This window comes from Lissotriton helveticus, chromosome 8 (assembly GCF_964261635.1).
Source record: "Lissotriton helveticus chromosome 8, aLisHel1.1, whole genome shotgun sequence".
NCBI classification, from domain to species: Eukaryota; Metazoa; Chordata; class Amphibia; order Caudata; family Salamandridae; genus Lissotriton; species Lissotriton helveticus.
In genome coordinates, this window is record NC_136069.1 from 1,285,481,249 (window position 1) to 1,285,504,119 (window position 22,871).

The window sequence follows — 22,871 nt, forward strand, 5'->3', positions numbered from 1 at the left end:
AGCAGAAAGTATACGGGAAATTGACCGTATTAATTTGGAAAAATTACTTTCTGTAGTGGACAATGGGTTAATGACTCTGTCCTCCCGAATTTTTTCTTTGGACAGCATTGTGTCTTCAGCAATCGACATAATATCGCAAGACTTACTGTTGTTACAACACGGTCAGTCTCAATTGCGTTCTATTGTACAGCTTGGCTGGACGTTACAAAACCTGCGTTCAGGCTATGTGCCTTGGCGTTTAACCAACACAACGTCACTATTCAATATCTTTAACCTTACTGATAAACAAATAAGTATGGCACAAAAGGGTGCTGATTATACAATCCTGAGCATTGAGAAACTCGAGAGATTACCAGTGACAATGTCAGAACGACCTGTCAGTGAATGGATAATACATGGGATAATTAATATTCCAATATCAACCTTCAGGTTTCAATACTGCCAAAAATATATACAGGCTGGCATATACGAAAAATTGGGAAAAGGGTACATTAAGACAACATGGAACTTGCCCTATTCACATGCATGTGTCAGTAATAAAGGACAGAAAGTGTTTCTTAGTGGCAATAATTGTGCGATGTCACTAAGCGCTACACTTCTGTGTAATGGAATTAGTTTGCATGGAGCCTGTGAAGGGAACTCAAATAACCTTTCATGTCACCAGCTAGGCGCACCTGCAACAGAGATAGAACCATTCTTTAAAAGACTCTATAACGGGAGTTACATTCTAATTGTGGATCGCAGATGTTGTAGTTTACTGCCCGGGGTTCCTTATCTCATAAGTGCGACTGCGAAGGTCATGTGCTGTGGACGCTTATTGTTCCCCAGCTCCTTTCCAGACAGGGAGGCAAGGGCATGGCCTCATTTGAAAATTACTTCTATTCGAATAGATACTTTAAGCAGAATGAAAACAGTGCTTCTTCAGACACCGACCAGACTCACGTCATCAAAAGAAACGTATGATCTCCTAGTCGCAAGGACGACTGCAGAGATTCACTCATTGTTATCAACTAATTCCCCCATACATTTCGCAGAAATCCTGAATGAAATCTTAAATATTTCTGATACCAGTGGAGTCTCAAAAGAATTTAAGACAGTATTTTCAATGGCATTAACACCATTCAAAGCCATACTGGGTATTTGTCCAGACTTAGTCCATTCGATTTTTGGCGGACTTCCCCTCATTTTAGGACTAATTACAGGAATCCTATTCTTGGTCCTCATATTTCGTTATGGCAAACCATGTCACAGACAAAACACCTGCGACAAGGGAAGAAACAATCCGAGCCATTGGATATCGGGACCGGATATCAAAAATCCTGGGACTATCCCGGCTTAGAGACCTGAACATGACTTGGTTTCTTTCATTTCGACCAATGTGGCATCGATGTGTTTTACCTGTATTAAGGTGCTTGCTGTGCGGAGAAGAATGCGTGTTGGACACCTGTCTGACGCTACAATCGGATGCGCCAATGGATGCAGAAGCATTGTTTGGTCCGGTAACGGCCCATGCATTGTGCTGCCCTCAACGGCTGCCAATCCTGATGACGCCATTCGTGGAAACTTCACCACTACGATTAAGGGGTAGTGAAGTTCAAGATGAAAGCAGCATCGATCAGGTACGACCTTCTGTCAGCAATACTAATCAAAAAGTCAATGGAGACAATCATGCACACAAATGCATGGTTACACCTTTTTCCGAGTTAGTGGAACTTTCACAGGAAGCTGTTGACAGCTTTTTCGACAGTCTCAATGATATGATGTTCTCACCAGAGCAGAAATAACGACTTTTGAGCAAGCTAGCACACGGCGTTCCCAACACCCTGAATTTGGCCTTCAACTTTAATAATAAAGTAACATGAACAATTTTCCCTCCAGTTCACGGACAGCAATTTTTTCAGCAGCCTCAAAATATTTTTACGATTTTTCGGGACACTTATCTTCTGCTTAAAGTAAGAACTATTCTTAGAGAACAAAATTTCTACTTTTAGAAACTTTATAGACATTAGCTGCCCGCTGGTATGTTCATAATTATTTTATTCTGTGATGAAATGGTCTCGAACTTTTCTTCTGTATTAAGAGCCATTTCATGTGTAATTCTCATATTCAAATAGTAATTATGTATACATATGCGTGATTATTTTAGGATTATTCTACAGCTTGAGTGCATATAGTATATTACATAATTTCGAAATGCATTATATGTATTTTTGGGTGGTAAGGTATACACGATACTCTACAGTATGTTTTACTATGTCTAGATTCGTAAATATGGCCATAGTTAGCGTGGAGTGGGTGTGATGTATTCCTATAGGTTCTGTATCGATCCCCCTATACCTGACCCTATTCTGGTTAACAAGTTAAATAGCAGCCATCCCATGATGCAGAAACCGTTATCTGATTACGCCAGACCACGGCACAGGAGCGCGTTATCTGATTAGGTCATAACGCTTGCCATCTAATTAGGCAAAGCAATATTCCTCCAGCCCCTGATAAGGCATACGGAGTTCTCAAAACAAATCAAACCTATGACAACCTGGTAAAAACCCTGCGGCCATTGTTTTGATTTCACCGAGAACTTCAGCAAAAGAATGTGCTAACGACCAGTTCGTATGACATCCTTATTGACGTATGTATGTCCATCCTTACGTCAATCTCGGCACCTTACAGGTATAAATATTACCGGTATTGCCTTAAGCAAACACACGCGGTGGTGACGAGATCGGAGCAGCCAGACTTGCCGAAGCCCAGAGCAGAGCAGACCCCGCTGGCGCAGCCCCGCCTTCCTGACGCGCTGAGAACGAGACGCTGCTTTCTCCTGCCGAGAAATCCAGCTCCGGCGCTTCCGGGCAGCCCTTGCAGGCAGCCTGGAATATCGAGACCAAAGACGAGAGATACCATCCCTCAACCATCCTAGATTCCAGGTACAGAACTGAATAACCCCTTGCAGAGAATTCTTGAGTCAGTCACTTGGCAAAACAAACTTAACTTAAACTGCTACTTTCTATTCCCACCCACGTATTAGGCTTAGGTCAGGTACACCGGGGTAGGCGTAGTTAGAAACACCAGTTGAGTACGATTAGTCAAATGTATATGTGTATGTATCTATTTCATCCATTTTAAACCACCATATGGCTTAGAAACCATATAAATGTTTTTACAGTATTATTTTATACTTCTGCTTTTATTGTATGCACTTTACTTAACCATAAGTATTGCGATAATATCGATTCATTTCTCTTGTATGAGAAAAGAGACTGATCAATAAATACCATCTTTTATTGAACACGCCCGTCTCTTCCTTTTCTCTACAATCTGGTGAGACTAAGAATGCACGTACTGACTGAGTACAATAAGTTGTCTTTTGTTTTCACACGACTCTAGAGATACACTCTTGATTAGGGGAGAGCAAAGTTGTCATGTTCTATGGTTGTCAGAAACTAAATCCCTTCTTGTCTATCCAGGGAGGTTCAACTCCTCCTTGCCTATTCGAGAAAGTTTCTAGTGAACTCTGAGCTAGCTGGCAAACCCAAAACTTTAAGTCTAATATCGACAATAGAAGACCTAGTTAACGTCTGGTCTAGGCCTATACGATTGAAGGTATTATTCCAATGCGCAGAGCCTATTGGGATAATAGGAACTACACTACAGGGGAGCCCACTCCTCTGCTGCCCTGCTAACTCCCCTGTCCAATATTACTTTAAACTAGTGCTGGCATGTGTCTTTTCTCAAACATGCCTGAAGCGTGGGTGGGAATGACTGCAGGGTGCATCCCCCTTCCTCCAGACACAGGCATCGGGGATAGGGAGAGCACTAGTCATGTTCCTCAGGTCAAGGGGATAGGGTCCCCAGGACAGTTCTTAATATGTCAGGCCCCAGGGATGGAGTCCTCTGGCTAAAAGTGGATCTGAGGAGAGTGTCCTATGATTGCCACCCCTCCATTGAATACAATAAGTGAGTCTGCACTGACCACTCAGGGCTTGGCCTCCCTGGGAGGATTTGTAGAACTCGGTTTCTGGCCCAATCATGATGGTAAAGATTTCGCTCATAAGGTATGATGCAGTGAGCACAAACCCTTTTGAGCAAAGTACTATAGCCCTACACTATGTATGTCCACTTACCTTATAAGGCCTAAAACAGGTCAACAACAATCCCTGGAGGGATCCCTCTGTGGTAGGCTACCTGTGCGAAGATAAATAGCGGAGAGAGACAGTAGACTCAGATGCTCAGTCCGCACACATGTACTCTCTCAAGTTCATATGTAACCAGCCTGGGTCTGTGCAGCAGTGGGTTTTATCTTAAAAGGCAAACTGGATGTTGGAATTCTTAGTCCACTTTGTTACAGAATTTACCATGAGTGAGATTCAGGTAGTGAAGCTCATGTACAATAAAAGTCCAAAAACAGGTAGCCAGATAGCGAAAAATCCAGGAGGATTAAATAGTTTGAGCTCATTTCCAAAGCTGTTGAGCTCCTTGTGCAGTATAGAACAGAGAATTCACTCCACATGGTGCTGAGAAAAAACACCAGCATGTGCATAGTTTGTCCAACACTGTCATGTAGTAGGTGTGCTCATAAATTCCATCTCAGCATTGCTCTGATCTTTCTGGCATTCTAGTGTTGTCCATCCCTGGTATCCATAACCTCTAGCTTCAAATACAAGCACTGTGTTGTCTAGGCCAATATTGTTGAAGTTGGTATATGTTCGTGACGTCCAAAAGTCATGCCATAGAATGGGGAGTTAGTCAATGTGATCAACATTTTTACATCTGCAATATAATGTACTTTCACTGGGCTTGCATGGTATTTTTGCTACATACTAGCATATCGAGAAATGTGACACCTTAAAATGCCACATCCTGCCTAACACCAGGAAATAACATGATTGTGCAAGCCCAAGTCACAGAGACTGGTACGTGGTAACATCGTATTGCCTTGATCCCCATATATATTGCACCTCGTAGTTCAGTTTTAATTTAATGACATCCTATATCTAAATGTATTATAATGCATGGCTGCCGTTACTCGTGGTCCCCTGGGTCCCCTGGTGACATCACTGAGACTCATTTGGGCAGGACCTAGGTAATTACACTTTCTATGTTTCGGTACTCATGTATTTAGAACACCATTTCATGAGTATGAGTGCAAATCCTGTTCTGTGCATAATGTGAATGTCAACCTTGTTTCCACCAAATACTGCATCTTTCAAGTTCATGATTGCCACACCCGGAGGCACCATGGTGGGAGAGCTATGTATGTTTATGTTTATATATGCTTATAAAGCGCTGGTATGCCGAGGCATCTTGGCCCTGAGGTGTGCAGAGGGAAAGAGCTTGGGGGGGGGGGTTGAGATCTTATGCAGCTATGAACAGCCAGGTCTTTAAGCTCTTTCTGAAAAGCTGAAGGTTGGGTTGAGTCCTCTGAAGGAGCGGCATCATGTTCCAAAATTTGGATGCACTGTGCGTAATTGCTCTAGCCTCCCCCCCCCCCCATCTTGCCCGTCTTATCCTTGCGGTATCAATAAGGCCCTGGTTGGCTGATCTGAGGGGACGGTTGGGGATGTAAAGCATATAAAGGGCTTGAAGATCTTCGGCACCTCCGCCATAGATTGCTTTGTGTACCACAGTTAGAGCTTTGAACTCAACACGCTGTTTAATAGGCAGCCAATGTAGAGTTTTTATGCCGGCCGACGTTGGCTGCCCTCTGGGAATACCCAGTAGGAGTCTTGCTGCGGCATTTTGCAAAGACTGAAGTTTTTGTACAAGATCAGGATCATCCAAACACAGACTCCCTGTGCAATGGTAGGGAAGATATGACATGGGTAAATAGCGCCATGCCCAGTCAGAACACTATGCAGATGCAGCCTCTCTTGTTTGCAAATTGTCAGTGTCATGGAATGTCCCATCAACTGTCATTAAGTAACCTGACATCAAGTAGCTTGTCATGAAAGTATTGAAATCCTTAGATTACCACATGTTCATTTAAAAAACAAGTGTTTTATTGGATTCTTGGACATTTCACAGCAGATAAGTTACCAACTTTGGGCTTGTGTCTGTCTAGAGTTTCTTTGTCCACCTGATAGAGTTTAACTGTAGTTACTACTCCCAGGTAACAACAATCCAACTAACCCCATCTTGTACTATTTTTGTTTAATGTTCTGTGCTGCTGCAATTTCAATATAACGCTGTCTGGCTGCCTGCTTCCATGTTCTGTGATTGTTTCTTAGTAGTTCAGAATATTTGTGCCCCTTGAGCCTATGCTTTCTTCTGCTTATGAGGAGGGGGGCCTGTGTGGGAATGCATGCTGCGCTTTTCTCCCTACCTCCCCTATACCATTGCTTCTCCCGGCAATTGATTTTCCTCACCTATCCCTCTTCATAATCACATGGTGGAATGCTCCAAATCCACAAACCATGTCACTAGTGTATACAACACTTGTGGGAGAGGAGCCTAACATGAGCACTTCATCAACAGGTGGTTTTACTAAGTAGTTCGATGAGAGAAAACCTTCTCCATGCCAGCATTCCAGATACTCACAGCTCGGTTTAGCACAAGAAGTGTATGCTTCCAGTGCAAAACCTTATGAATCCTGGGGCATATTATCAAGGGGGTTTATCTACGCTTTTTTGGCTTTAAAAGCCAAGAAAGCTGAGATAAAATTATCTCCCTATTACCTAGCTGTCGCTAACACCAGTTAGCGACAGCTAGTAGGAGATAGCGGCCATCTTGGGCCCCACTTTGCATGTCAGTGATATTTATCACTAATGACATGCAAAGTGGGCGTGCCAAGATGTTAGCGACTGGAAATAGTCGCTAACATCGCTATCTCCTATTACCAACTTTTGGAGATATTCGCGCTAAGCGTGAATATCTCCAAAAGCTAACACCTGCCCTGATCAGTTCTTAGTCATGTTATCCAATGGGAGGTGGATAACATGGCTAAGAGCATTAGCTCGGTAATGCATGAATATCGCTGACTTTTCAGCGATATTCATGCATTGCGGCCGTTTTTATCGCATTTGCGATAAACCTTGGTAATACTAAGGTTTATCTGCGATAAAAATCGCCGCAGCTCAGCGGTAAAATTTGGTCTCTAACCAAGCAATAGCGATAATTATCGCTATTGCTTGGTAATATGCCCCCTGTACCTACCACCATTTCTTCGTCCACCAACAAAGGCATCCAGAGTACAATGCTGGTCAGCAGTCTTTGTATGGCAATCTCCTGCATTGCAAGCACACAATTGCATTGATCAAAGCCAAGATACTTTGTGCTACTTTGTACTAATTTGCGTCAATGGTGCAAACCATGGGTCATACATGGATATTTCCATGCAACGACCTATGATTTTTGATGCAAAGCCCTATCTATTATAAAAAGGTAGCCTGGGCTTGCCACCAAAAGTTAGTCTCTAAAGGCAGGTGTAATGGTGGAGAAAAGTTTTCTTTAAAAAGAAGTGGCACCAAGAAGTTGATGCTGCCCAAACACGATATCCCTTCAGAGATTGAGGAAATAAAGAAAACGGGTTGAGCTGCGGTAGTGGGGACATATTTCTTGTTGCAAGGTGAAAACACCATCCTTGGTCAGTAATTTTCATTTGTCTGGACAGTGCTCCAGGAGAAGGAGGGACAGGTGAGTGGGCTGCATTATAAGTGATTGTTGTGCCCTGACCCATGAAACCACTTCATTAACCTCGCCTGGAGAACCACCTGCCTCACTGTTCTCTGAACACATGGTTGTGTAGAGGTTTAAACATCTCCCATTGCTTCTGATTCCCAGGGAGAATGTGTTGATTTTTTTCTCAGCCTTGGGTGGTTTAGGTGTGATATAAGCTTCTTCTGTGTCCTCCTTCCCACCTTTCTTCTCCTTCATGATTGCTGTGGGTTTGCTTGCCTTCCCTTTCAGCCAAGGGCATGTGCTGGGGAGGTGTTTGGTGCTTGCTTTTTTCCTGTCTGGAACTACCTGCTGCAGACAAAAGAGCGACTAGTCCATCAGTCAAGATGTGAGTGATTGAATTGAATTGAATACTGCACATAAGTTATGTCATTTTGCGGTGTCCAGCATAGGACTTAGCACTAGTTGCTGTGCCTCACATTTGATCACGTTAGTGGTTGATAAATGCCGTAATGTCACAGTTTTCTGGGGCTTCTATGGATAACGTTCCCCTCTACATGTTCTGTACTTTTGCATGCATAGAGCAACAACACTGAACACATCTGAAAAAAGGAACAAAGTGTGATGGATTCTCTTAATCAAGCCATATGTCATTGCTACTTGGAAGACACTCCACATTTTAGACATGACGGTGGTTCCAGTCAATGTAGAGAGTTGTTTAGAGGGCCAGTAGGCAACTTTCAGTTCGACAGATGGAGGTCCTTAGGGATGGCAGCTATAGTCCTCTATCATTCCAACAGAATAAATTCCATCGGACAAACTCTAAATCATCTCCTTGTGTTACATATCACTAAACCCCTGCCCCACTATGCAAAGGGGCATACAAGAGAACTCTCACAGGGATTCTGCTAGTAAAGCAGAACTGTGCCTAGGGATAACAGGCTGTAAGAATGCAGGGACTGAGTCTCTCCACCACGTCAGCACCTGTAGGCCCAAATACAGCGAGCTCACTGTGCCTTACCTCAACTCCTAACCTTTCCAGAGTAACATGTGATTTCGGTAACCTAGAACATGACCCTCTAGTCCCCAAAGGAACCATGGAAAGAGATCATCACCTTTCATTTCTCACTCATGCATGCCCATAGTAAACAGAAGAAAGACATGGAGAAAGTTTACAATATACTTATTGAAACTATGATAGTCTGTTATGAACCAGATGTGCTGAAATTAGTAGACAAATACAACTAAGCAACTTAATCATTACTAGCAGGCCTGAAACAATAAACAACCCAACCATGGCAAATAATATATCTGTCTAGGCCTACCCTCACTGTGTGAGCAATGGAATATATTATTGATCTCTGGGATCAGTAATAGACCTCATACCTGGTGAATGTGTAGTTAGGTGGTCCGCATTATAGGTGTAAACTCAGTTTGCGCAAGGCTGCTGCCTTTGTTGCAGGATAGGACTCTCTGCTAGAATTCTCCTCTCTGCCCTCGCGGGGCCAAGACACAGTTTATATGATAAGGACTGTTGTATTGGAAAGTTGCAGCTGTTATACTGTGTTATGTTTAAAACATTGGGAGCTGTTGCTGACTAAGTAGAAACCAATACAACATGGTGCTATGTATTCTAGATGATCTTGCGCGAAATGTACAAACTGAACCCCAAGAAGAGTCACTAAATAACAAAACAACATGCATAGCGTGTTTCTAAAACAATATCACAACATCAAAAGTGTTATGTGTGGGTGTGCATGCTGGGCAGCATAAAACGTCTAAAACGTTAAACTAACAGAGAACTAAAGTGAGCCCAAAAGGTAAATCACTACAGAGACATCGTTAGCAACCCAAAGAAAACCAGATTTACTAAAGTAGTGCAACCTGGCTTTGTCTTGAATATTGGACCCAAATTAAACTAGGGGCAAGCAATGGATAAGCAGATCATTGTGCAACAGGTAATTTCAGCAATATTACACATTTTATGTTGCTTATCCATGGAAACTTCTCTAAGCATTGATATTTGTAATGGGGTGAGTGAATTGAGTACATATTTCATGCAAAAACACTGCTCACTTGCAATTGTGCTGAGGCATGATGCTTAGCATTGTGCTGAAATGGTATTTTTCCACAGGTGCTACTGATGACATCAGAGGCACAGCTCTGGAAACATGGCTCTGCACATTTTATTCATTTTGCAGAATGCTGTGCAATAGGGTCTCAAGCATTGCTGCAAATAACTATATTTAGTAAATCTCACAAACCATTTTCCTGTGCCCTGCTGCCGCGTGGGTTACCTGCAAGGGGACTCCATTCCCCAGAAGCCACCACTCTCCCAGGAGGGAGGAGGAGCTGCCCACACGCTCAAAAGCGCTACAGTCTTCCCACAGTGCAAGACACGGGCAGACCACGCCTGGGTAAAGCCTGGGCCAAGGGCGGGCCCGTCCTTGCCTGTTATTGCCAGGAAGAGGCAGGGCAGGGCCACCCCTCTTTCATTTGGCACATGGACTGAGGACATTGTTGCGGGCAAGCTTATTCCGGTTAAGGTACTTTGTTTGTTGTTTCGCCTATGTTTTTCATCACACGGCCCCTGAACACCTAAACTGTACGTAGTAGCCAGTCTCAAACCCTACATAGAGTAATCATCCCGAGCTCTTGTACCATCTTTGGTTGATACCAATTGGCCATTCTGTAAACCAGAGTCAGACGGTTGAGCTTTAGTGGGTGGGCCTGCTTACCTGTTCTGACATTAGTCAGAAGCATAGAAAGATGGGGAAAAGAAAATCTATGGAGGGTAGCGGGAGCAGTGGGGAAAGTGTTAATGGTCGGACTGACAAAGGTAAAAAGGCAAGTACGTTTCCACCCGGAAATTCCTCCATTCAATTCAGGCAATTCCCTTTAGTCAGCCAGGATAATCGTGTTGTTAGGCAATCACGTACTTATTTGGAAAGAAGCTCCTCAATGGATTCAAATGACTGACTACTGAGTGAGCCGCAAATTGCTTTGAAGCCTGTTATCACTCCCAAAACCTGTAAGGACCTCACTCCCAGTAACCAGGTACCACCTAACGATGCTGATCAGACGCCTAGAATCACACCAACTAGACCTATTCCCGATGAAGAGAGGCAGGTTTATAGTGGCATAGAGCTTAATACACCCGTAGGGCAATTGGCATCTTGCCTCACTCCAAACAAATTAGCTGTAATATCCTGGAATAATCGCAGGGTTGAGGACTAAGGTCACTTCCCCTGATTGGCTCACATTAAGTGAGGGTTATGGCATTTGTCTCTTCCAGGAAACATGGTTGATGGAGCCCCTTCATTGCATAGGTTATCTAAATTACCATATTCCAGCTAACAGTGGGGGAAAAAGCCATCCATCAGGGGGCTGACAATTTAGGTTCGCCAAGCGATTGGCTACAATATCCAGGTGCTTCCAACACAGAGCAGGGACATCCTTGCAATTAGGATGGAAATGGGCACTAAGGGAAATATTGACATTTATAATGTCTATGTAAGAAGTCGAAAGTTTTAGCGACTCTTGACGATCTCCTAGATTTGCACTCCATGGATTCCCAAATCTTAATAGCAGGAGACCTTAATTTGAGCCTTGAGCCCCTTGCCACAGAAGAACACAATCTTACATGTGAGGAAGATGCTCAGTGGGGCATCCAAAATTGAAACTTACTCCTATAAAAAAGTGGACGGATGTAGCAATCCCGCATGTTTTTATGGGGTGCGATAAGGCAGGGGACCCTGTCATAGTAAAGTCAGCCAGACTAAAATATAGGAGGGCCCAGGAAAAGGCAAAGAAAGCAAGGGATGAAAGCAGATGGCAGGACCTCAGACTGGCTTGTGTTAGTAATAACTCCAAGCAGTTTTGGAATATAGTAAAATAGGACAGGGAAGGCCCAGTCACCACCACCATAGAATCATGTAGCCCAGGAGCAATGGGTCAACCATTTCAAAACCTCAATATGCTAGTAGTATAACAGATGGTAATCAGGCTGAGCTTCTTCACTTGTTCTACCAAGGCACACTTTTTGAAGGGGCCGTTGTTAATACCGCCCTAGGAGTACCGGTCCTAGATGGTATCCTGGCTGCTATATTTCTTCATGATGAATCAAGATGGTGCCGGTATATTGTTCTGTTAGCAAACACAATTGCCCAAGGCGCACTGGTGCTGGATTCCTGGAAAGGGGCGGAGATTATCCCCGTTTTAAAAAAAGGGGATAAATCCCACCCAGGTAATTTTAGGTTTATCAGCCTAATAGACACCTTGTAAAAAATAATGGGGCGGTTAGTTTTAAATAAGGTCTAAGACTAGATAGATGAGCTGGGCATTTTATTTTCGCTGCAGGCTGTGTACCGGTCACAAATCAGTACAATTGACCAGGTGTTTAGGTTTATATTAGTGTATTGGCGGACCGTGGTCCTAGATAAGGGCAACTTGTCGATCTTAAGTCAGCTTTTGACCTCGTGTCCCGTAGAAAATTATGGTCAGTACCGCAGGAGTTGGGGATGCCTCCCGAACTGCTTTCCGTCATTGCTAGACTTCACGAGGGCAATTTTGCCCAAATTCGCTGGGGCACCCAGGGCAATGTTACCAACCCTTTTCCCATAGAGAGAGGTGTGCGCCAAGGCTGTGTCATGGCTCTCACACTGTTCTCTCTGTTTATCAATGGGATCGCAAAGTTTTTAGAGTCTAAAACTACTGATGCCCCAGTCCTAGCTGGTGTAAAAATTCCTATTTTAATGTTCGCGGACGATAAGTTAATCATCTAAAACAACCCTGAAAGGTCTTCAACGAGCATTGAAACTTTTGGAGGAGTTTTGCTTTTTACGGGGATTGGAAATTAATATGTCAAAACAAAATTCATATGTTTAACCCACACAAAGGATTTAGAGGAAGCATACTCAAGAACGATCACCCCCTGGAACAAGTTAGCGCTTTCACAAATATCTATGTTACACTGCTGAGTGATCTGAGGTGGGACAGACAGCTTGACATGGCCACGTTGAAGCACTGTCAGCTATCTGGAGCTTTACAAACTGAATTTAACACCTCACTGACAAAACCAGTTAGCCCGATGCTCGAAATATGGAATATGAAAGTGGTCCGCCCTATACGGAGCAGAACACTGGGGGTTTGAGAAGATGCCAAAGCTAACAGCAGCTGAAAACAGGTTCTTTCGCAAGGTCTCGAGCCTGCCGCAAAGCGCCCCAGTCCGTCCATTGCTCTGTGATTTAGGAAGGAAAGCACTAGCTTATATAGCGAGACTGCGCCCTATATTATATTGGCGTAGAATTTGGTGCGCCCCAGAACTGGCAATCCATGCTGTAGGCCTAAAAGATCTAATCAGGGCTGACCACTTTCACAAAATCAAATGGCTAAGGGAGGTCAGAGCATCCTTAGTAAGCATGGGCATGGCAACACTCTGGGAAAATCCCTTATGTGCCCCCTTCCCTTCTATGGAGATCCTAAAAGAGAAATATTGGGATCTGGTGACCCACAACCCTTACAGAAATGGTGACACGTCCTCTCTCATGGGCAGATTTATAGAATTTAAACCATCCCCAAGCCTGGAGCAGTACTGGGACACAGTACCAAAACCACATGATTGGAAACTATAATTCCAGTTCAGGGTAGGCTCATTACAAGTTAAGTCCTATACAGCAAAATGGGTCACAGAGGGCGACAGACCTTGTCCCACCTGTAGGGCGCAGATAGAGTCCCAGGCCCATTTGTTGTTTGTCTGCCCCGCATATGATGGCCTGCGCCGAACGTGGCTGATGCCAGTTTGTAGGACATTGGGCACCAGAAAGAGTTGAGACGCACAAAGAATACTGTGCACAAACACTTCAGCCCTCATTGTTATTGCAATAGTGACATTTTTGGGATGGTCCTGGGCTATTAGATCGACGACACTCCATGCACTTTGAAGGGTTTATTAGCCAATTTTAACCTGAATTGGTACATAAGTACCATGTGAACATGTTTTTATTGCCTGTGATTTTATTTTGTATCCCAGTACCAATTCACGTACTTAATTTGAATTGATTTTATGTCTTAGCATCTCATAGTTGTTTTAAACCGTTTTTATCTCTTCATCAATCCGTCCTAAGATCTGAAACATTAATTCATGGTTTTAAAACATGTATATGTATTGTTAAATGGGGTGGAGAACAGGAGGGGAAATGTTTCCGCTGTGGCAATCCAGATGCAGATGTGGTACATATTTTTTATGCATGACCACAATTAAATAAATTGCTGGACCATGTGGATACATTTTTAACCGAGATTCTGGGATCTGCTATACATTTATCACCTATGCAAATTTTGTTGGGTGTAGAGATGGGTGTAAATGCGGATGCAGTACCTAGTAAGGCTATATATTTAATTTTTGTAGCCTCGGCGGTGTTAAGGTTGTGTATAGCTTCATGCTGGTTACAAAAGGATGCCCCATCTTTTGATGCTTGGAGGGCTAGGTTTCAGGCTAAGTTTAACATTGAGTATAGTTTATACGCTCTTAAAGGTCGGCGCAAACGGAAATTGGGTTTGCAAATTTGGGGTCCAGTCTTGGCTTACCTGGACATTGATATATAAATACTGTTTTGTGCTTTTCGCTTTATTTTTCTACTTTTTTTATGTTCTTTGTTCATTATCCCCTGTACATGTTTAATTTGATTATATATTACCTGTAGAGCTTGTGCAATGTGCAATCCGATGCTAAGTTTGTTATATGATTTTGACGTATGTGCCGTGTCCCTTTTTAGGGCTCGGACTCCTTCCCAGTGAAACTGGGAGGAGTTTGAGAACTAATGTTAAAGGAGAAAAAAAAGAAGAAGTATCTCCTAGGGCCTTGGAGAGAGAAATTCCAGACATTCCTTAGCGTTTTCTGTCATCTGGTCAGTGATTCGTCTTCCTTGTGTTTTCGTTTTAATAGGCTTGAAGTGATAGGGTAAATGTAGTTTAGTTCCGCCATTTTGGGCATATTTCGTGCGTGCTCGCGCTAAGAAGTACATAAATTATAATTAGGAGCTGTCAGCGTGCCTCCGTTAGTGAATCCAGATGGCCGGGCGCGTTCACAATTCTGCAGCTCTCAGCGCGCAGCTTCCTGAGAGGACCGTGATAACATGCCCATGGTAAACTAGAGCTACATTTCCCAAGTTTGTCGTGGACTGCGAGAGGTAACTACGTCGAAACAAAAGGAGCCGAGCACCCTTGGCGCCCAGGCGTAGGCGCATGCCTCCTTAAGGCGCTAGCTGGCTCAGGATACGGAGCAACCAAAACACACGGCGCTTCGGAAAGAATCCCGCGCAGCCCATTAAACGCTGCCGCCAGATAGCAAGGGCCGGTAATGAGGACTTTCGAACAGAAATCTAGTTTCCTGGCATGCGCTCAGACCGCAAGGGACGGGCCTGCACACTTTTCTGTTCCAGTTTCTTTCCGACATTTTCGCCAAATTGTCCATGCGAAATAAGCAGTATTTCCGAAAGGTGTTTTTGTTTATTTAACTGAAGAATTGGAAACTTCAGGACCAATTTATTTATAATTGCACAATCCATCACACAAATCAATATGATTCGTATACTCACACTTCTTAAGACATTTTTATTTCTCTGAAAGGGATTCCTGAGATGCACACTCGTAGAACTCTGCAGCGCGTTACAGAGCGGGTTTCTCCCTCCACATACTGTCTTGTAATTTAGTTTCGCATTGTACCTCGCTACATTCCTGCAGGTACGTACCCTCGGTTGAAGCTGTGCACTGAACATCTGATCTGAACAGAGCTTCTCCGACCTCCAGGACGTTTCTTGCAGCTTCGTGTAGACGGAGCCCAATATCCATCAGACACAACTACATTTTCCGGGTCTGTCTCACGAGAAAAGCAGGGCCATCAATTTGCAGTGATCTGGCTTGTGTCAGCCGCGGGGAAGCAGTTTTATTTGCAGGGCCGTGCGGTCCTGTGGGCGCAGTCTGCAGGAGGCCCCACATAGGCAGCGGTTGTCTGAAGCCCCCACTGCAGGTTATAGAGTGACCTCGGGGCCTCCCCAGGACACATCTGCAAACACAGTATCCCTCCCAGAACCAGCAAGGTAAAGCGCAATATCACAGCGCCTAACGCTCCGAAGGAATGAATGACGCAGTTAACAGCGAGGCCGTGTATACGAGCACGAAGGGCGACAAGGCCGTGAGTAACGTCCAGACTGCTGTACGTGGAGAATAAGTGTTTTTAAAGAGAGAGCCGCCATAACAAAACGAATGCGACATGACATGGCCGCAATGCAAAATATACGGATATATCTTCAAACGGAGACTGCGTTTCAGCATTTGTAGTGAGTTAAAGGGTGCAGAATTAACAGCAATTATGGCGCAGTTCAAGGACTGCGCCTAGTGAGGAGAGGTAGCCCAGTTTCTACTATTCTCGCATTGTACATTTGGAGATCTCACAAAGCCGTGTGACCTGGGGCAGGCTGATGTGTGGCCCCGCGACCACGTAAAAACTAAAGGCTTGGTTTAGAGTTTAGCCAATGATCTGCCTAGTTATAACTGCATTAGAATATCAGAGACTGTAATAAGGCAGGCAGGTTGCAAACAGAACACATAACCCCCCTGTAATATAAACAACCTAAATATAATCCAGCGACTGAAGCCGCACTAGTAAACATTAAATACATTTTTGCAAACAGCGTGCCCCTTATGTAAAGCGTGTAATAGAAGCACCCGTCATGCACAGCGCTGCAGCTACGTATGCACACTCTTTGAACTCTCAAAAGTAACTGACATACAACGAAATTCAATTCAAATACTTCTGTAACGAAATCCTGTATGAGCTGGCATCGCACCTTCTTCATCAAACAATGGAAAGGTGCATGCATGTTTACAGAAATAGAGTGGCAGTCTCATCGAACGTGGACCTATAGAGTATGGTGCTAAAATACAGTAAACGTTTGTAGACATCCGTGCAACTGACCACTGGTAAGAATGCATTATGAATACATCCGATGTTGCACGGATGTCTACAAACGTTGATATATATATATATATATATGTATATACATATATACACACACATTATGTAAATAATATATATATGCATGTCCACACACCTGCATACCCACATACACAGTGCTTTTATTTAACAAAATGCAGTGGTATAAGCCTATAGGTCCTAGGGATCCGTAAATATGAACAAGACATCCCAGTCCCTGTGAAACATAGGTTTCATCATCATGATCGACAGCCGCTGCCATCTCTCTACTGTCCATTGGTTAATCAACATTCTATCCAGAGGTAAACACAATCTGTACATCCCAATTACAACCCGCGCCCACTCTCTGCTGCACCTACTGGAGAATAGCTTTAGCTATGTCTCCTTTCTATGGACTCAATGTGTGTTTTTTTACCAGTGCACATGATAGTTTCCAAAATTCTACATTTTTAAATGAGAAATTTAGTAACGCTTTGATTTTACGACAAACTCGTGCTTTATGAACGTGTCTTCATATTCACAGGGACGGGTGCGGTGCCACGTAGAACGTGAGCTATGCAGACATAAGTGCAGTGCCACCAACCTTGCAATGTTTAAGACACACGTGCTTGCAGCGCCACAAGGCTTCAAACGTGCAGACTTTACAAATGCATACAGTCGCAGGGCCGCCATACACTTCCAATTTTACAGACCCGCGTGCAGTACCACCACCACTAGCACTACCACTACCGGTACCACCACCAGTACTACCACTACCATTATTACCACCAGCAGTACTACCACTACCAGTACCACCACCAGTACCACCACTACCAGTACCACCACTACCAGTACTACCACCACCAGTACTACCACCACCAGTACTACCATTACCAGTACCACCACCTCCAGTACTACCAGTAACACCACCACCAGTACTACCACTACCAATACCACCACCACCACCACCACCACTACCAGTACTACCACTACCAGAACTACCAGTACCACTACCACCACCACCAGTACCACCATCACCAGTACTACCACCACCAGTACTACCAGTACCACCACCACCACCAGTACTACCACCACCAGTACCACCACCACCACCAGTACTACCAGTACTACAGGCACCAGTACTACCACTACCACCACCACCAGTACTACCAGTACCACGACCACCAGTACTACCACTACCAGTACTACCACTACCAGTACTACCACCACCAGTACTACCATTACCAGTACCACCACCTCCAGTACTACCAGTAACACCACCACCAGTACTACCACTACCAATACCACCACCACCACCACCACCACTACCAGTACTACCACTACCAGTACTAACAGTACCACTACCACCACCACCAGTACCACCATCACCAGTACTACCACCACCAGTACTACCAGTACCACCACCACCACCAGTACTACCACCACCAGTACCACCACCACCACCAGTACTACCAGTACTACAGGCACCAGTACTACCACTACCACCACCACCAGTACTACCAGTACCACGACCACCAGTACTACCACTACCAGTACTACCACTACCAATACCACTACCACCACCAGTACTACCACCACCAGTACCACCACCACCAGTACCACCACCACCAGTACTACCACTACCAGTACTACGGCCAGCAGTACCACCACCACCAATGCTACTGCTCACCACCAGCCATCAGTGCACAATTTCTACAGGCAGTCACGGCCATCAGTACATGCATCGATTGTTACACATCCACAATTAAGTATTGTAGCAATCTCAGTATGGTACACTTTAGTTTTAAACATATTCATGTAAAAACACAGCATGCCACCATTGCTACAATTATAATCTAACACACATAATTCCACTACACACCACATTAACACACTCCATAACACTTAGCAAAAATACATTACCATTTACAATGCCATTAGCTCAAACTCAAATAAATCCGAGCCCGATTGCATTTCTAATGCTTGTTCTTCTATGTTTTGTGCTACTCATGTATTGTTAATAAAAATATAAAAATATAAAAATAAAAAAATAAAAAACGTTTTTATCTCTTCAGCAATCCGTCCTAAGATCTGAAACATCAATTCATGGTTTTAAAACGTGTATATGTATTGTGTTTTATGGAGTATGTACTGTATGTACCGTGTTTTTATGACTTGTACGTCGAATAAAGCTTGTTGGATTGATTGGTAAATCTCACTCATTTGGACGCATATTTCTAGTCTAAAGTCATCAATGCTGAAAGATGAATCTCTCCACTGAATACTGAAAGCAGTGGGCACACCAAATGCTGAGAATGAGCCTTTCATCCTTTCAAGGTCGGCAAATGAGTACAACATATTGAGTAACAGTAACACCTGTCGTTTGTAGCTCTTAGAAATGGTAGACGTGTGGTTTGAAACACTATGTAAACATTTGCAAGTGATTCGAATGTCTTCCTGTGAAGAAATTAGTCTACGCTGAAAACGGTATTCTAATATGTCTGCATTTTTTTTCAGTTAGTCCGAAAAAACGTGTTAAAACATGAACTAACTATATGGCTGGATACACCTGGCATCAACCATTTCTTTATAAAGTATGTGATTAGAGTTTCTAGGTAATTTCGCTAGGATTTGAGGATTTTGGACGTTCGAATTTATTTTGTTAGTTATGTTGTTCACGTCCAAGGAATGAAGGAAATTATAAAGCAACACTGCCATCTAGAGGTCATATTGAGAACTTTTCTCAGAGTTTTGAAGAGTAAACAGCGATTAATATATTTATTGAACAAATCACATACTAATGTACATCGTTTTTTATATTCATATTAAATGTGTTACTTATTCATGGTAGTCAACATTCACGCGTTCCTTCATTTTTCGAGAGTTTATAGAACTGCATACATGATGCCTGATCTGTGACATTTGTGTTAAAGGTTTTATGATTTGGATTATTGGAAGTCATTATTCAAAGAATGGACGTAATATTATATATAGAAATCTGTGAAAAAAATAAAGGTAAACGGGACACTATATTTAGATGAAAATATTAGTTAAAACATAACATTTGAACTAAAAAAACACACTGAGATTTACCAGTTATTGTTACCTCAAACAACTATAATTAGGCTCTAAAGTAACTGTAAGTCATGACCCTGCAATGCTCAGTGTTGTTACCAATGATGTAATTTAAGATGTTGCAGTTGTGTTATTAAAGATATCATACAATATGTCATGACTGAGGTCATGAGTTAAAATTGGTTAAGGGCACGAGTTGTAGTTAATTGAGATGACTATAATTTGTGAATTTGAGTAGTTTTATTAGTTTAAAACATTATGTTTCAACATTTTAAACTACACGTTATGTTTTAACTGGCCTCTTCCCTCTAACCTTTATTTTTTTTAGCAAATATCTAAGGTTTTTCTAACATAAAGTAAGATATTGTTAGTTGGGTGTAGGGCCTGGCCTGTGGCAAGGCCTTGCACCATACCCCCTTTTTAAATATTTAACTACAAAAGGAAGGCCTATGGGCTACTTCAGGATGTGAGCACATCAACATATATCAAGCATACCAATTGACATTCTCAAAAAGTCACAAATTATTTTATAAATATAGACATTGCAATATTTAATAATACTTGTTTGTCACAAATTATTTTACATAAAGGAATCTTTAAAATAACTTTAACTACGTCCTTTGGGTATTGTTTTAGCATTTTTAAGGCCACAAAATATAGCCATAGAACCAACTACAAAGTCTCCCTGCACGCCAGCTGAAGAGCATGCAGCTCTAGTGCGAGGTACTTTAAAATTAATGGTAAGCTCGCCTGGGCTCATGAATTTAATGACCCAGGAGAATTACTGTGATTTTTGTTTAATGTTGCTAGGGTAATGCTGTGCTCACTGTAGCCCTCTACAACATCATAAGGCATAATGGGGTGTTGCTTGCCTGTAGCAGTTAATAATAAAAAAAACATTGTTATATATATATTTTTTGTGAATGTCCGCGTCCCACTCCAGACACCCACATATTATACAAACTTTTATCCACATAGGTAGCCCCAAGGGCCCTGCAGACCGCTATCTGCTCCCCAGCCAACACCCATTGTGGTTCTGGATATTTTTCTTTTACTCTGGGTGCCCCATTCTCTACCCGGGTCACCCACACCTTTTTTTAATTTTGGGTACTGTGGAGGGATTCCCAAGGACCCAGTGGCGCCTGTCAGCTCCCCAGCCAGCACTCATTCTGGGCACTGGTGGAAGCCAGCCTTTTTTCTTCAAACATAGGGCCATATTCCCAAGCCCCTATTGCCACTACAAAGATATTTTTAGTGATATTGTGGTGGCGATAATGGCCTTGCCTTATTCACAAGGCAGAGTTAAGCCACGTTAAGTGCCTTGTGAATAGGCCCCCTTTCACGCTGTGTTTAGCGTGAAAGGGGCATGCAGTGGGTGTTGTGGTGGGCGTTCCACCTCAAAACCCAATGATATTTACGCTGCCCCTTATTCACAAGGGCAGCCTAAATAGGAGTTAATGCCAAAGTTAAGACCAGGAAAACCCTGGTATTAAGTTAGCGATATGAGGAGAAATGCTTTATTTCTCCTCGTTTTTGCATTTTCTATGTGTGCTGCCATGTGCAGCACACATGGAAAATGCAAAATACCATGGTTTGTTTATGTACAGGAAGGTGTCCCTTCACATGTACGTTACAAACTGGCATTTTAGGTTTGTTTATGTGCAGGAAGGGACACCTTCCTGTACATAAACAAACCTCCCTGCTTTCATACATCCTTGCACTCTGGTGCAAGGATGCGCGTGTTTGTGCTAAATTGTGAAACTTAGTACCATCACAGGGGCAAAAGCAAGGCTGCACCATGTCCTTGTGAATATGGTGCAGCCTTGCTTTTCCGAAGTGCCAGAGAGAGGAGTTAAGCCAAAAAGGCTAACGCCTCTCTCCGCCACTTCCTTGTGAATTTCTCCCAAAGGATTTTTAATAAAGTTGAGGTTCTTTAGGGGAGCACCGGCTTCCCCTGCAGCCGCTGCCGAGTTCCCAGCCAGCACACATCCTTCAAAAGCCAGCTCTGTTGCTTTGCTCTCATCAGGTGAGAGCAGCTTTTATCTTAGTATTTTTCTGAGCATCTGCATTAGCTACCTATAGTATTAGTATGTGTAGGCAGGAAGAACACTGTGGAAGTATGAGTGTGGACACTGTCACTTTGGACTGGATCAATGTATAGTTTCATTTTCTGCCAAGAGTATGCAGCAGCATGCACAACTTTAGAATGCATAGTCTACCTAACATGTCAAATTGATCAGAGACATTTTCTTTTTCTTCTCTTGCAATCGATCTTTCAGTGCTATGTCATATAGTCGAGAATGGGGCCTTTATTAATATGTAGTCATTTTAGTTTTTTCGATACTTGTCAAACGAATTTTACAGGCACTGGGTCAGTATCTATATGTATATAAAAAAATCTACATTTTTATTTTCAATGAACTCATCTAGATCCTCACTTTGGGACTGCTGTTTGGTGGAATTTGGAAATATGGACGTTTCTTTAAATAACTGATCAATTTAATGTATCTAATGTACACAATTCTAACTTCTTATGACGGACATACCTCGAAATGATTACGCAAGGAAAAATCACACAGAGGTTAGTTAAAATAACTAGATGGGAATAAATAAAAGCCAAATTGAAGAAACAACCAGAAAAGAGAAAAACAAATTTATATATGTATTTTATCGAATCCCATGCCTTGCTCCCTGAGAGATTTGTGGGAGAAATTAGATCAGATTTATAAATAGCATAAGAAAGATTGAGGTATTTAAGAAACTATGACCCCTACAATGTCATCTTCTGGCAAAGGAATGTGTGACAGAATATGGACGGACAGAAAATCGACCTCCAAATTGACCCAGAAATGTAGAAGTAAAAATTATCGAAGCCCAATCTACATAAAGGTAAGTACAAAAATATCGGAAAAGATATATAGTTGTCAAAAATATCAAAGTTAAAAATATCGTTTTTTTAATGTTTTAATAATAATGTAAAATTAAGTAAATAATACATATAATTAAAAGAAATATAGTAAAAAATATTAAAAGATATTTAAATATAGTAACTAATACATTTAATGTTAAAATAAATTAAACATATACATATAAATTAATATATATACTCACTCCACATAGTGCAACATTAGGGAAAGCATTGGATAGCGTAGGGGTAAAAATATTACTATTCCCACTCCAGTGAGTGCAACAGTACGGAAAGCGCTGGATA